A 13,720-nucleotide genomic window follows, 5' to 3' on the forward strand; every position below is an offset into this window, starting at 1 on the left:
AAGATGGAGGAGTCTCCATGTTGCATCCGGTCGATCTCCTCCACGCAGCACAGACGTTTACCAAGATGTGGTTGGTAACAACTTTTACAGAGAGGCTTAGGGATGGCGAGATATAGTGACTTTGCTAATGCTTATTTTATACATGTCTTCACTGGATTATATCCTGAATTTTTGGTGAATGGTTTTGAGCATATGCATTCAGGAGTGTGAGTGGCTCGAACCACACTGTAGAGTAAGCTTCACAAAACTGTATTTACTGTCCCGGACCACCCACAGGGGCTTAGAACAGAACGAGACCGTGGAGAAAATAACAACTCTGGCTCTTTTAGAAGTTTCAGAGGCCCAGTGACGGATGGGATAATTGGGATGTGCCATATATGGGGTAGCCTGCTTTAGGTGGTGCGTCTCCTGCAAGAAAATCACATCAGCATCCTGTTGGAGGAGATACCACCACACTTGTTCTTTTTATTAGGCGAGTTGAGCCCTCACACATTGAGCGTAAGGAACTTAACACCGGTGACTAGTCATGTGGGAGGGTTAGAGGTTAGGGCTGAGTACCCACCAGAGTAAGCAGCCTGCTGGTGGGAGGGAGATGGGGAAGGGAGATTGAGGGATTGGGGAGGGAGATGGGGAGTAGGGGAGGGAGATGGGGAGGGAGATGGTGCTGCGAGTGGTGGATGAGCCAGGGTCCGACCTCATGGGGTGTTGCAAGTAAGTGGGCTGAAAAAGTGGGGCGGGGAAGTCGGGACAAGCAGTATGATGAGTCATGGGGATGAGAGAGGGTGGGTACCCCCAGAGAGGCATGAAACCTAGATAAAACAAGCATTAGCATAGCCAATAGGTCTCGCCTTTGGGACCTTATAAGTGTTTAGTTATCCAGCACAATATCCTTGGTGCAACAACATCAAGTGTTGCATGGCTAAACACTTATAAGGTCCCAAAGGCGAGACCTATTGGCTATGCCAATGCTTGTTCTTTTTGTGACAATACAATCAATCGTGACAAACTAACATGTAGATTATTTTTTCATCGTAAACATTGATTTCATTATTTCATCATTATCATGATCACATATCCCCTAAATCATGACCCCACTTTCTTACCAACCTGACATACTATCATGCTCTCTCACTCTCTCATCATGCATATTCAATACCCAACCAGCTCACATCCACTAAACAAAGTCACGGTCGGGACAGATCGAAAATAGTCTCCTTGGCTGTGTTATCAGTTGGGTATCAGACATCCAGGTCAACGTACGTTTCGGTGCCTCATAATTGTTTTAACACCACCTTCTTCAGGGCCACCAATATTTAAAAGGTGGGTTGAAGGGGAACAGTCTCTACATCAGATTATAGTTCCATCTCAGTCCGAGGGAATGGTATCACTATTGGAAATTCACGATTTCCGGGTTTAAAAGGATGAAGCCTTTTAAGTCGACTCTGATGATATATTATTCCATGTGTTCCTCAATTAATGATTAGTGGCTCAATACTTAGACGGTATTTGAACAGCGTGGCACGCAATCCCTTGTACTCTGCACCCAAAAGGCTCTTTTCATCTAATCACCCTCTCCCTCCGTGACTCGGCTTTGAAGTGGCTGCTGGTTCTGTGCACAGAACCAGCAGCCACTTCGAGCCACTTCTTCCACCCTCTCAAGCATGCAGCAAGGGGCAAAGCATTAGCTCACTTCAGCCGCCAGGTGAATTCATTATGAGTTACAATATGTTGCCCTTTTACAAGGAGCACATCCACACACAAAGTACTTCCCTTAGGTGTCGGGGAGTACAATGGTAAGGTATGCTTTTTTGAGACCAAAAAATAATCTTTTACCTTTAGCCGAAGCTTTCTTTTCAGATTCTTGAAAGCTTGGCAGCTTGTGAAATGATAAAGTTGTACAAAAACAATGATAACAGATAAAAGAATTTTCAAAAAGCTTGCAGCTACCGCCAGCCATATTGGCTTTGTCAATGCTTGTTTTTTAAGGAACTTTCATGTAGCACGCGGCAGAATTCATAGGTTGAATTTGACCAAGCATAAATGTTCAGGTACCCAACTGAGGTTGTGCAGGTAAAAACATCCCTGTGGGGTCAGGGCCATCAGACGCACACCCCTTATTTACAATGATGAGCACAACAACAACAGTGCACGCGCTCCTGGCACTTCCTTCCCAGGGGAGTCTGGACGTGGTGCGGGACTCGTGAATGCAAGAGAAGATTGGAAAAGTCTTTTAAACTGCATATGTCTACACTCGAGTGAGGATTAGGAGCAAACCCTGCGCGATTGCTCTGTGGACCTCAGCAACCAATCTTCAGCAGGTCAATGCATCACATAAGAAGCGTTGTCTCTTTTTTTCAATGCATTTTATGAATTAAAGAGAAAAATGAGCACAGCATGGGTCAGGAGTATCAGTCTGAACACACTATAGGTAATGCCTTTGAAACTATTTTAATAACTGCACTCACTGCAAAAGTGCTAAGCAAACAAATCGGCATGGGATGGGTGCTGTATTTGCTATGCTGAAAGTCAATAATGAGTTTGTATCTTCAGTGTAATTTGCTTTTCTGTTTCCGTTCCGTATATGAGGAGTCCTCGAGGCGAAGCTTATACATCATTCATTAACCAGACTGGTGGCCGGATTCCAAATCTCTGGATAGCAGCAAGCAGGGATTTCACTAAGATGCTGTTTAGCCTCGTTTAAGTACTTCCCTGAGCCCCTGTTTAATATTATTTGACCGAACTATTGAAAAGGGATTAGCATAAATTGTAAGAAGTATCACAGGCTACCCTGTGGTTTTTCTTTTTTAAATCACACATTTAGCAATTGTCAATGCATGCAGGCTAGCATTGAAAAATCTGAATTATGGATTACACATTAAGGCGAATATTCGATATTTACTTCAAGAATAAGTGGAATGAGACAACTTGTGAAGCTGCTTGCTCTCCCCTGTTGAGATATGACCCCAGGTTAACCTCTCTATTGGCCTGTGAGAGATGTAAAAGACAGTGAAGGAGCAGGGGAGCGCTAGGTGGCGCTAGCCAAGATGGCCGCGCCGAGGTAGAGCTCCGCGATGCCTGACCCCTCGCATCCGCTCATCCTCCGTTGCTGATGGCCTGGGCGCGCTCCGCTTCCTGACGCTTGCGGAGGAGCTGCTGCCCCACCCCCGCTGCAATTTTGGGACGCTTTGGTGCCGCGGGGACTGAGTTCTGCCAGCTGGATGCGGCACCGCTGCAGGGACGTGCACTCGGCCGGTTCTTCGACCGGCGGCGCCCGCTACTAGCGCCCGCGGCGCCACACGAGGGGCGCAGGCCGCAATCTGGTGTCGGTTGTGTGGCGGCGGGGGAGACCCGCGGGGGAACACCTTGGCCTGCGGAGCGCTGCGGGAGGGGCGACGGGTCCCGGACGCCTCCCCAGACCCCCCCGGCCGCAGGGCCCTGATCGCCGGGCGGATCGGCCCGGATGCGAGGAGCTCGTGAGAAGGGGCCCATCTACCGGATTGCCACCATCCGCCGCACTGATCTGCTCTGGCCTATGGTCCGGGGCGTGCCGCGGGGGACTGCTTCCTTCTTCCCCCCCCTTGCCCCACTGCCCTACACGTTTGGTGGATTGGCTGCTGGCAGGGCGCCCTCGTGGAGGCTGGGCCCCCCCCTCGGGGCCTGTGGTGGGCCCCACACAGGAGTGGTGTCGTGCTCTGGTGCCTGAGGCGGCGATTTGACGGGGAGGTTATGCTGGATTGGTGCGGCCGGACCCCCCCCCACCCACTACCCGCTCCCGGTGTGGAGAGGTGTACGCTGTGCCCGCGGGACGCCTGGGACCTGCAAGGACCCCGTGACAACGCCGATCAGAGGTGAGAGACGCGCACCTGCGCGAGGGCTTGGACTCCTTCCTGGTGGTGGCCGAGAACTGGTGCGAACAACGCGACGGTGCCCACGACAGGTGCTGGCGTCGGCGGTTGGCGGCGGGGGCCCATCGCCACACTGGGATCCGCGCGCTCCCCTCCCTCGTCGCCCGCTGGACGGAGAGGGCCCCCTGTTCTCCCCCCCCCTCCTCGGGGAGAGGTTCCTTTGCCGATCGCGGCGGGGAGCGCCGCCGGAATACGCCCGAGAGGCCGCTGCGGGGGCCTGATTGGTCGCGGGCCCTGTACCTGGAGCAGCGGAGAGGCTCTACCACACTGGACCGCCTCTCGTGGGGCGGCGGCACCCCCGGCGGCCCGTCATACCGGGGTGAGGGCACCTCCCCTATCTCCCGAATCCGCACCGGCTGGCAGTGGGGACACTGGGACGGCGAGCCACGCGGCGCCTGAGCACCGGCGCACGCGCCCTGAAGGCAGTCATGGGCAAGGAACGGGGTGCCAAGTCGGCGGCTGCACCCCACCAGACCAAGATTGACCGCTTCACGACCTCTGAGCCCCCCGGAGCTGGGGGGGAGGCGGCGCCGACTCCTGGCACGGACCTTGCCGCCATTCTGCAGGCCATCACCGCCTCCCGCACGTCCTTGGAGGGGATGGTCGGGGAGGTGAAGGTGGACGTGGCGCTCCTCCGACAGGATCTTCGCAATGCCACGGCCCGCATCACCGAGACGGAATCCCGCATTTCGACCGCGGAGGACGACATCCGGCAGCTCCAAGATCAGGTCCGGGAGCTCACGACCCACTCCAAGGAACTGCATCGGCGGGCAGAAGATGCCGAAAACCGGGCCCGCCGCAACAACCTCCGCCTGGTGGGCTTTCCGGAGGGGGTGGAATCTGGCCGCACCGATGACTTTCTTGAGAAATGGTTTAAGTCCTGGATGCCCGCGGCCAGCCTGTCCACCTGGTTCGTGGTGGAAAGAGCGCACCGGTCGTTGGCCGCCAAACCTCCGGTGGGGGCCCCACCGCGCCCCTTCATCCTGCGGATCCTCAACTTCAGGGACAGGGATGCCATTCTGAAGGAGGCGCGGGCGCAGTCTCCTTTGTCCTTCAATAACCATACCATCATGGTTTTCCCCGACTACACTCGGGAGGTTCAAGAGCAACGCCGATCATACCTGGAGGTGAAGCACAAGATGCGCTCCTTGGGTCTTAGATACCAACTTCAGTTCCCGGCCCGCCTCCGTGTGGTCTTCCAGGCTAAGACCTTGTTTTTTGACACTCCTCGGGCGGCATGGACTTGGCTCACTGAGGAGCGCCCCTTGCAACAATCTGGGCGAGCGTCCCCGGCCCGGAGGCCTACGGATCTGGACACAACCAGGCCTCCTCGCCCACGCCGTAGAAGACGCACACTGTCCCGGCGGCCCCGGGGGGGGTTGACGGCTGGGCCTCGGCCCACGAGCAGGTCGGGCAGGATGCCGAGGGAATCGTCTGCCTCATCCGGGACATCTACTCAGGCGGCTGGGGGCCTCCGGAGCCGGTCGCCGCGACCGCCAGACCCGTCCCTGACCCCCCCCATCGCGCCTGTGGACCTTTCTGATCTCTCCCGCAGCCCGGTCATTTGACTTGGGGTGGTCTTCCATCTTGGTAGCAGCTCTGGTGGCCCGGTCCCGCGGCTGGGGCCGCCGCCACGGTCCTGGACTCAGCGGATCTCCGCCCATGAGTAGTAGTCTAGGCCGGAACACTTGCATCCGTACTTCTGGAGGGGTCCACCACGCTCTTGACACCCGAGCGCTCGCTTGGGGCTTCTGTAATAGTTGTTGATGTTAGGGCGACAGATGCTTCAGTTCCCGAAGTGTAGGGTGGGGGGTTGGGGTTTAAGGGGTGGGTTTTGTTGGATGTTTTGTTGGATACTCCTCCTCGGGGGGGTGGTCCTTTTCGTTCATGTCTGGTCTTCCATGGGCGCGCCGTATCGCAGCTTCCTGCAAGCGCTACTGCAAAGCCCAGCGCTTGCCCACGCACGCGGCCTGTTGCTGCTCGCTCCCGTCCTGGCGCCCCTTGGCTTCCTCCCGCGGGCGTCATTGCTGCGCTCCGCGCTAGCTCCTGCCCACAGTCTGCTGCCGCCCGCTCCTGGCCGGGCGCTCCTGGTCCCCTGTTGCCTGCCCCCTGCTTTCCCCGCGGGTCCTGGGCGATCCTCCTCTCCTCCCGGCGCATCAGTACGACATGATGTCCTCCCGACACCCCTGGGGTGGCTCCGACCCTGCTATGTCCCGATGTACCCGTCGCATCCATGGCTGACGTGACCCCCAGGGCACAGCTGCACATCCTGTCCTGGAATGTGAACGGCCTGCTGGATAGGCATAAGCGCACGGCGGTCCTTAAATATGCTCAGCGCGTTGGGGCCGACGTCCTCCTCCTTCAGGAGACCCATCTCCTTGGGGAAAAATGTCCTTTCTTGGCGCGCTATGGCTACGACCGGGTGTGGCACTCGGGGTTCTCCCGGGGTTCCCGCGGGGTGGCGGTCCTGCTGCGTCGTTCCTTCCCCTTCGTCCTTCAGAGGGTGGCCCGTGCGCCCCTGGGAATCGGGATTGCCATTTGTGGTACGCTGGAGGGTCGCCCGGTCAGCTTCCTTTCACTCTATGTGCCCCCCTCGGGACTGTCGCAGGCTTTATCCCACGTCGCCTCGTTGTTAGAAGTTCTCCCCGTGGGCACTGTCGTGCTTGGGGGCGATTTTAATGCGGTCTTGGCCCCACAGCTGGATTCGTCGGGACCGATTTCGGACTCCCGTGCCGCGCGAGCGAGACAGCTGGCGGGCTGGGCGGAGGCCCAGGGCCTCTGCGACGCCTGGAGGCTTTGGCATCCTCACGACCGTCAATACACCCACACTTCAGCCGCTCACCACTCTCACGCTCGTATTGATATGGTTTTTGTCCCCCCCACCGAGTGCGGAAGTGTCCAGGATGTCCGCATCCTTCCCAGGGGCATCTCGGACCACTCGCCAGTCCTCCTGGGTCTGGGCCCCCCGCCTCACGCGGCCAGGCCGGTGTGGAGGTTCAACGCCTGGTTCCTCCAGGACAAGACAGTGCGCGAGACGGTCGGCACTGAGCTCGCTCATTACTATGGTGCCAATGAGGGCTCTGTCTCGTCTGCAGGCACCCTCTGGGAGGCTTGCAAGGCAACCATCAGGGGGGCGGCCAAGGCACAGGTGGTGCGGCACCGCCAGACACAGCTGCAGCAGCTCACTGCATGCGAGGCCCGGGCGTTGCGGCTGGAGCAGTCGCTCTCCGAGCATGACGACCCGGCGGTGGACCGACAGTTGCGGCTCCTTCGTCAGGAGATTTGTCAGCGGTCCCTAGAGGCGGCCAAGCTTCTTTGGCAGTCCTCGGTAGCGAGGGTCTACGGCTGGGGTGACAAGAACGGCGCACTATTGCACCGCCTGGCCACTTACCCCAGGGCGTCGCGCATCATTCCGGCGATTGCCGACTCTTCGGGGGTGCTCCAGTCCTCCTCCGTGGCTATGGCGGAGGCATTTGCCCAGTTCTACTCCCAGCTCTACCGAGCGCGTGCGCCTGACCTTTCTCTGGACGCCCTGCTCGCGTCCGGGAGCGCCTGCCTGGCCCGGCTTCGGCCGGACGAAATGGAGAGCCTGGAGGCGCCCATCTCCGCCGAGGAGATCGGGGAGGCAATCGGGCGTACGTCAACGGGGAAGACACCGGGACCGGACGGTTTTCCCCAGGAATTCTTTGCGGCTTACAAGGACACCCTGGTCCCGCGGCTGAGAGCCCACTATGCGGAGGCGCTTGAGCGGGGTTTCTTCCCCCTGGAATCCGACCTGGCCACGATTGTGGTTTTGCCCAAATCCACGCCGCCGCCCGCTGATAGAGCGGCCTATCGCCCAATTTCGCTCATCAATACTGACGTGAAACTCTATGCGGCGGTTCTGGCCCAACGACTTAAGCCCATGTTGTCGACCTTGGTCCACCCGGATCAATGTGGCTTCATGCCCGCTCGGGGCACGCGCCACTGTCTGCGCCGTCTCCATGTGGCCTTGGCCCATCGCCATCGACTGACCCCGTACCTCGCCCTCCTCCTCGTTGACTTCGAGAAGGCTTTCGATTCGGTGGGGTGGGCCTACCTCTTCGATGTCCTGTCCCGTATGGGCTTTGGCCCCCGGTTCCTGGGGATGGTGCGAGTCCTCTATGCCCGGCCCCGTGCCAGAGTGCTGGTCAATGGTGCGTTGTCAAGGCCCTTCCGGATTGGCCGGGGGACGAGGCAGGGTTGCCCATTGTCGCCCCTTCTCTTCGCCCTGGCGATGGAGCCTCTGGCCGCCTTGATTAGATCCGATCCCCTCCTTCGGGGGTGGGAGTGGCCCGGCTTGGAAGCCGACAAAATCGCCCTCTATGCGGATGATGTCCTCCTCTACCTGGGGGACCCAGCGAGCTCCGGACCACGCGCACTATCCATCCTGAGCCGCTTCGGCCGGGCGTCGGGTCTCTCCCTCAACCCACGGAAGTCGGTCCTGGTACCGTTGCACCCCTCCAGGGAATGCTTTGACTGGCAGGAGACCATCCCTCTGCGTCGCTTAACATTTCAGTACCTGGGCATTTGGGTCTCCCTCCTCCCGGAGCTAAGCTGGGCGCTCAACGTCTCCCCCCTGGTCAAGAGAGCCAAGGTCGATCTGGCGCGGTGGCAGCAGCTGCCCCTCAACCCGCTGGGAAGGGTCGCCCTCTACAAAATGATGATCCTTCCCCGGTTTCTGTATGTCTTGCAAAACACTCCCCTCTCCTTTCCGCGCCCGTGGTTCCGCGAGCTCGACGGGATGGCGACGAGATTTCTCTGGGGCGATGGGAGGCGGCGGCTGGCTCTGTCGACGTGCCGTATTCCCACCTTTGACGGGGGCCTGGGCATGTCTGATCTTTACCTCTACTACATGGCCACCCGCCTACTGGTCATTCACGACTGGTATGGAGGGGGTTGGTCCGACCCGGCCTACAGGGTGGAACTCCACGGCTTGGGCTTCTCCGACATCCAAGACCGCCTGTACGGCGCCCCCATCCCTGCTTCTTGCCCGGACATCACCAGGGCTGTGTTCCTGTCCTGGAGAGCGGCGCTCCGCCTCACCCGATGGACGGGACGGTTGACCCGGGTCACTCCCCTGTGGCACGGGACGTGGTTGCGGGAGGTCACAACGCTGGAAGGCTTCAAATCATGGGATCTTATCGGCATATCCCAGCTGGGGGACGTCTGGCGGGGAGGGCGGATGTGTTCCTTTTCGGAGCTGCAAGCGCGTTTTTCCCTTCACTCCTCCCAATTTTACCGCTACCTCCAGCTGCGCCACGCCATACGCACCTACACGCCACTGGACGTCCGGCTGCCGGATCACAGCCCTCCGGAGGCTCAGGTTCTGCTGGGCAACCTGGGGAGGGGGGGCATCTCCAGGATCTACCGCTCCCTCATTAACTGCACCCCTACATCCCTTGCGGGTCTTAAGGAGCGCTGGGAGGGATGGGTGGGTCCCCTGGACGAGGCCGACTGGCGGGACGCCCTTATGGCCCCCCGGTTGGTGACGGCTTCCGCTAAGCTGCGACTCATCCAAATCTATTATCTCCACGCGGCGTACCTCACACCAGCTCGCCTTCACCGTGCGGGCCTCTCCGGGGACGCGGCCTGCCCCCGATGTGGTTCCGACCCGGCAGACTTCCTGCATATGGTGTGGTCCTGCCCGGCCCTGGAGGGGTTCTGGAGGGGCATTGAGACCGAACTTACGGAGGTCCTGGGGTGGGAGGTGCCCCATGATCCAAGACACTCGCTGCTGGGCATCACGGATGGCTTAGATGGCTCGCGCTCAGAGCAACTGTTTCTCATGACGGCCTTGATGGTGGCCAAGCGCGACATTGCTGCGGCATGGACGCAGCCGCTGCCGCCAAGTGTGGCCAAATGGGGCGCTGGGGTGGACTGGTGCGCGGCGCAGGAACGTACTCTCTATCAGGCACGAGGATGCCCCAAGAAATACCGAAAGGTTTGGGGGAAATGGCTAGGCAACATACCTTAACGGGGTGGTGTGGGGGCTGGGGGGAGGATTCTGGGGGCGGGGGGGGGCGGGGGGTGCTTCCTAATGCTTTGCTGTGTGATACCGATTCGGAATACCAGACTGTTTTTGTTATTGTGCTGTTTAAAACAATAAAACTTGTTTATCAAAAAAAAAAAGACAGTGAAGGAAACAAACTCACAAATGAAGAGGTGCATCGTAAATAAAGGGCATCGGAAGAGATCATTGATGGTATTCTCAGAAATTGTGTGGCCAGATTTTGGAACTTGGTAAAACAAAGACAATGCACGGCCGCAGAGAGCGATGCTACTAAATTCTCAGTTGTGTATAAGGTAACTATGGATGGCAACGTAAATCCTGCCATTAACCTGTCAATCTTAATCTGTCGAATTTAATTACAGTAAAAGACATTCAACATATTATTTAGCCTAAAAAAAAAAAAGTCAAGCTGCAGGTCCTGAGGGTCTCTCTAATGCAGTCCTAAAGCTCAGCCCTGGTTGGAGGCAATACCTTTCTCAGCTCTTCTACAATGTGGTAGAATCTTGTGCAATACCTGGCTCATGGCGAGGGTCCTTTCTGCGACAATTGCATAAAACAGGACCTAGAAATGTACCAACCTCCTACAGACTGATATCTCTGTTGGATGCAGAGCCACAATTTGTTCCAAATTACTATTGCAGTGCATGGATTCCTGGGCGGAAGAGAGTAATGCAATACTGCAATACTGCATGGACCGGCACCCTGTCCCAAAGCAGTAGCATCTTATATCAGCATCTTCATATTTAGTGAAGAAGTCCATGAAAGGGAGAGGTTACAAATGTGTCCTTGTTTCACAGACATCCATCCCATATTTGAGGAGACGACCTAATCTAATGTCATTAATTTGAGTGCTACATGCAACTAATTGGACACATGAGCTGATGTGTCCACGAGGTCAATGAACAATGCACAAAGCAGACTGCCATTGAAAACTGATGGAAGCAAGGCTATGCCCTGGCACCCAACCCGCTTTGTCCACAAGTATCCGTTCACACAGCAACCCTGACGAGAGCTACAACCTCTCCTTCCCACGTCCCAATCATGGGGGCACACACTTGAGTGACATTTTTCCTCTTAAAAGGAGATTGTTAGTAGATTATCCAAAAGGTATTAAACGTTCATATAACATAGAAGATTTACTTCAATTTTATTTCATTTTTATTTTTATTCTTAACACACTTTAAACAAAAGGTTATTCGTTTAAAAAAAACAAAAAACAACGTGTTTCAAGGTTCACGCTTCTTTTTCAAGGCTGCAACAAACATACATGCACATAATCAATATTGACACCACAATTAAAAACATCCATAAAATATATACATCTTTACAGGTAATAAAGCTATTCAATCCATTCATATTCGTCTCAACTACAATTTCTAGAGAAGAGAAGAGCAAATAATACTATAAAAATAATAAATAGCAAGATATGCAAATGCCAATCTCATAACTGGAGCAATGAATCATTCCTACTCACAACCAAACTCATAGTTTAAGAGAATATTCATCTTTAAACCAATGTTGTACACTACTTTCCAAAGTTGTGTTCTCTCATATATCTCAAAATACAGACATGCGAATGCCCCATTTTATTAAAAAAAGAAACATAATCAATCATCCGTCCATGGCTCGGATGTGTAAGTGCCTCAGCCAGATTTGTCTTATTAGTGAAAAGGCCTTTGCCTGCAGAGAATTTAAGCCCGAACTTTCAATGTTAAATTTGAAACAACGTATCTCATAATGCAAGTTGGCTATACAGCCAGATCTGATTAGAGCTGTGGCATATGACCAAAATAAAAGTTTTTATCTGGAGTGAACGCTGGAGAAGATTGTGTTAAATAGTTAATATCTATCCAACAGGAAAGTGTATTGCTTACTTTCAAGGAGGGTCAAGCTCACATCTGAATTAATGGCTTCATATAGGCAGCAGACTAACTGCTCAGCAATGTATCACGGCCAGCCAGTACCAAGCAAGAGATACTGCTGCCTACAGGAGAGGAAAACAGAGCCCAAGGTTTACACAAGCGGGTGAGTGAGTTAAACTAATGTGGGAGCTGAACCCAATAATCATCTGAACCTCAGCTATGGAATTGCCAATTGATCTAGTGAGTAGAGACTACACCCCTCATAAGGAAAAACACAATTTAGCTGAGTTGAACGGAATAAAAATATTAGATGTGGAAAGGACCGAGTTCTCAATATAAAATATGAAAAAAGGATTTTTATTACAGAGGAATCAAAAATGGTACAAGGAGGAAATGCATAAATCACTATAAAGGTAGTATGGGAGAACAAGGGTACCCCGATATGACCCCCATGGATCCAGCTCTACACGTCTTTCCGGTGCTGTACCTGCTACATCACCAGGAACTAATGGTCCGCCACGGACGCTGCCGAAGGTACGCAATAACACAAACACAACACACAACACACAGGCAGACACAGGGTCCAAATCCACATCAGACACCCTGGTGGGGACAGGGACACATCCACAAGGGCACCCACACATCACCCACCTGCCACCAAGTCACCCCTCTGCATCCTGGACACACAGCTACCCCCACCATGCAGCAATGTCCCGCTCACGTCACCGCAGCGGTGAACACAAGGGAATACATGCGCACAATGCAGAAGGCAGGGCCAGTGCCAGGCATGGGCATGGCACAAAGACCACAGGGCCACACACCCTACCACCACACACTGGCACACCCCATGAAGGCACATGCAAAGTGCCCTCCCTGTGCACCCCATGCACAACAACAAGCCAGGTGAATACACACCCTGCACCACACAACCAACAATCATGGAGACAGACACGGCAGGAGTGGCTGCACAGGAACACACAATTCACAGCAAAGTAGCACAGGGCCAGTGAAACACACACACCACCACAACACCACACTCAGGGAAACAAAAATGAAATGAGGACAAGCACCAAATGAACACATACAAGGAATTAACATTCAAGCGGAAACACAGCCTGCATAGCCAGACATACATACCACAGACTGACACACAGACACATACACACCCCACATGCCAACAGCAATGGAGCACAACAAATAGGGAAACCAAAGGGGGCTGCACACAAATGGAAGGCCATGGAGACACACATCAAGCATGTGTACCTCACATGCAAGACAAGGAACAGAGAACAACACCCTCAGACCATCAAAGCACACATGGCTGGTACAGTAAGTGAGGTCAAACCACAGACATCACAGTGCAACAACACAGGGAGACAGCAAGGCAAACCACTTATAGGCACAAGGATGAAAGAAGGCCCTGAAGTCAAACTGTGAACAGCCACACATCTATACAACTACTTCACAGGAGTACACCAGCAGCACTAAACACAGGGCCCATTGACACACTCCATGAATGACAAACACCAGTAGGAATCTACACACATACCCCCCTCACACCATTAGCACACAACACCAGTGCCAAACACACTGAAGGCTGGCAATACTTGACAGTCAATACACACACAAACAATCACACACCCTGGGGGTTGCCACAAACATCACACACACACAGGGACAGAAACTGTGGAAAGGCAATGGGAGCACAGACACAACAGGAGTGCACAACCTCATCACTCAGGAACAATGGATAGACAACATACCACAACACACACAAGAAGTGCACCATCACAGAACAACACAGACACATCAAACAAACAACAGATGCACAGGCAGACGATTCACATAGCAAACACAGCAGGACATCAGGGGATGCACACCAGGCAATGACAAGCCAACATACACACACAGCACTGCATGCA

Source organism: Triturus cristatus, chromosome 2_2 (assembly GCF_964204655.1).
Source record: "Triturus cristatus chromosome 2_2, aTriCri1.1, whole genome shotgun sequence".
Taxonomy (NCBI): domain Eukaryota; kingdom Metazoa; phylum Chordata; class Amphibia; order Caudata; family Salamandridae; genus Triturus; species Triturus cristatus.